The sequence below is a fragment of the Gekko japonicus genome, unplaced genomic scaffold (genome assembly GCF_001447785.1).
Source record: "Gekko japonicus isolate JY-2015 unplaced genomic scaffold, Gekko_japonicus_V1.1 scaffold10, whole genome shotgun sequence".
Classification (NCBI taxonomy): Eukaryota; Metazoa; Chordata; class Lepidosauria; order Squamata; family Gekkonidae; genus Gekko; species Gekko japonicus.
In genome coordinates, this window is record NW_015167526.1 from 2415519 (window position 1) to 2416346 (window position 828).

Sequence of the window (828 nt, forward strand, 5' to 3'; positions counted from 1 at the left end):
TTTAATGCCAGTGGCTCACCAAGTAGAATTTTTGCTCACAAGACTCCACAGCAGTGTTCCCTCTAAGCTGAGTTAGTGTGAGCTAGCTCACAGTTCTTTAGCCTCCGGCTCACACATTTTTGTCTTAGCTCAGGAAGGAGGGCCCCCAGAGCAAACTAACTGATGCAGTAGCCTGATCGCTCCCTCACAGCTTTAATGCCAGGAGCTCACCAAGTAGAATTTTTGCTCACAAGACTCCACAGCAGTGTTCCCTCTAAGCTGAGTTAGTGTGAGCTAGCTCACAGTTCTTTAGCCACCAGCTCACACATTTTTGCCTTAGCTCAGGAAGGAGGGCTCCAGAGCAAACTAATTCATGCAGCAGCCAGTGTTCCCTCTGAGCTGAGTCAGTGTGAGCCAGCTCACAGCTCTTTAGCCTCCGGCTCACACATTTCTGTCTTAGCTCAGGAAGGGAGGGCTCCAGAGCAAACTAACTGATGCAGGAGCCAAATCGCTCCCTCACAGCAGCTTGAATGCTAGTGGCTCACCAAGTAGAATTTTCAGGACTCCACAGCCTAGAGGGAGCATTGCAGTGTTCCCTCTAAGCCGAGTTAGTGTGAGCCAGCTCACAGTTCTTTAGCCTATGGCTTACCCATTTCTGTCTTGGCTCAGGAAGGAGGGCCCCCGGAGCAAACTAATCTATGCAGTAGCCAAATCGGTCCCTCACAGCTTTAATGCCAGTGGCTCACCAAGTAGAATTTTTGCTCACAGGACCCCACAGCTTAGAGGGAGCCTTGGCACCGACTCCCTGACAGGATGGGCCAAGAATGACTGTGAGGAACGACGACCCCC